Here is a 2,598-nt window from a genome sequence, read left to right as displayed (position 1 = left end):
ACCATCACCACCACCATCACCACCATCACCATTACCACCACCATCACCACCATCACCATTACCACCACCATCACCATCACCACCATTACCATCACCACCATCACCGCCATCACCACCATCACCATCACCACCATTACCATCACCACCACCATCACCATCACCAACATTACCATCACCACCATCACTGCCATCACCACCATCACCATCACCACCATTACCATCACCACCACCATCACCACCATCACCATCACCACCATTACCATCACCACCACCATCACCACCATCACCATCACCACCATCACCATCACCACCATCACCATCACCACCATTGCCATCACCACCATCACCTCCATCACCACCATCACCATCACCACCATCACCATCACCACCACCATCACCACCATCACCATCACCACCATTACCATCACCACCACCATCACCATCACCATCACCACCATCACCGCCATCATCACCATCACCATCACCATCACCATTATCACCATTACCATCACCACCCATCACCATCATCACCACCATCACCATCACCACCACCATCACCAACATTCTCACCCACCATTACCCTTATCACCATCACCACTATCACCATGATCACCATCACCACCATCACCACCATTACCATCACCACCACTATCACCACCATCACCACCATCACCATCACCACCACCATCACCATCACCACCACCATCGCCACCATCACCATCACCATCACCGCCATCACCACCATCATCACCACCACCATCACCAACATTCTCACCCACCATTACCCTTATCACCATCACCACTATCACCATCATCACCATCACCACCATCACCACCATCACCAACATTATTACCCATTATTGTCACCACCATCATCATCATCATTGTGGTGGCACTGAGGTCTACTGAGCCCCTCACTTGGGCCCAGCCTGGAGCTCTATGCTTCACAACTGTCACTAGTTCAAACATCCCAGCTGCCCAGGTTCACCAAGGAGCAGTCATTTGCCCCACACCTGACACCCCCATAGTACCCGATGAACCTGATCCTTGTTCTTAGCCAAGCACTGCCCACCCATCTTACAGATATGCAAGTGGAGGACTGGTGTCAGGGACTGAGGGAAGGGGGTACTAGAGCAAAATCCTGGCCAAAGCTGAGGGCTGGCCAAGTGTCCCCAGACTGTGGCCTCCAGGAAGAGATGATCCAGAGAGCCCTGGAGAGGGAGGCTGGGGCTGGGCTTCCAGGCGTGAAGCCATTCTGCAGGAGGGCAGGGGTTGGGGATGGTGGCCGACCCTATCAATTAGTGTAATTAGGCGTCAGGATGGAGGCCCAGGCGCTAATTGCCTGGTGGCCAGCAGAGGTGGTCAATAATGGATTAGCTGAGGGCTGTGGCCACAGCAGAGGTGGCCTTCGCCTCCCGGGGTCAAGGCCAAGTGCTCCGGGATGCCTCCTCTCCTGGGCGCAGCCCAGCCCAGCAGCTGTGCGACAGCCCCCCACTGCCCTCTCCCCAGGAATGAGAACAGCTGGTCCTGGGCCCACGTTGCCACAACCCAGGTGGGCAAGTGCTGTGGTTACAAGTGTCCTGAGGACCCTCAGTCAGGTCCTGGGGGGCCTCTCCCACTGCCAAGACCCCTCTCCTCACACATGGGCTGAGCTCTGCGGGTTTAAGCTCCCTCTCTCCAGGAAGCACTAGGTCAGGCAGGACCCGCGTCGAGGACACCCCTCCCTGCACCTTGGTCCCCTCCTCTGTAGATGGCATCACTGCCCACCCTGCATGCCCATGGGGGATGGGAGGGGCCCGTGTTCCTGAAAGGTCCATGCAGGACCTGCCTCCTGGGGCTGCTCAGCCCCGTTAGTGGAACCTGACAGCCCAGTCCCAACCCACCTGGAATGGCCCCTGTCATCCAGCCCTCGCTCGCCTGTTGGGGTCTAGAGGGAAGACGGGGCCAGGAGGCTGGGCCAGGTGCTGGGCTTTCTCCTGAGGGCAAGGGGGAGCAGCGAAGGGCTCTAAGCAGGCGCCACGTGCAGGATGGGAGGGCATGTCCTGAGCCAGGCGGGGGTAGGGGGCAGGCACAGGTGTGCTACACCTTAGGGGACAGTAACGTGAGGCCCTGGGACTGGCCTGAGGGAAGGGAATCTCTTCACTACCCTCAAGTTTCAGCTGTAGGCTCCCTCCTCCAAGAAGTCTTCCTGCTCTGCCCCTGGGACCTCACTTCTCTGTCACTGAGCCCGTGTCCTGCTATGGGCCACAGGCTTGGTGTTCCCTCCCCCTTCCCCCCCCCCCCAGCAGGCTGGACCCTCCATGAGCCTCCCTCGGCGGCGCAGGGCAGGTGCCCAGGCATACCTGGCAGGGCCTGCCATCCTGCGGTGCGCCCCGGCCGGGTCCCACCCCCCACGCAGCAGCTCTGGCTGCCGAGCTTTTGTTTTCTTTCAATTTAATTAATGGGCTTTACTTCTAGAGCAGTTTTGGGTCTACAGAAAAGTTGAGCAGAAGTACGGAGCCTTCCCACTCGCCGCCCCCAGCCTCCCTCACGCTGCCGGCCGGCTGACCGTGGCTGACCGGCGGCCGTGGCTGCGTGGGCTTTCCTCCTGGGGTTGCA

This window comes from Microcebus murinus, chromosome 16 (genome assembly GCF_040939455.1).
Source record: "Microcebus murinus isolate Inina chromosome 16, M.murinus_Inina_mat1.0, whole genome shotgun sequence".
In the NCBI taxonomy this organism is placed as follows: domain Eukaryota; kingdom Metazoa; phylum Chordata; class Mammalia; order Primates; family Cheirogaleidae; genus Microcebus; species Microcebus murinus.
The sequence above is the reverse complement of the archived record's forward strand: the minus strand, read 5'-3'. Positions refer to the sequence as shown.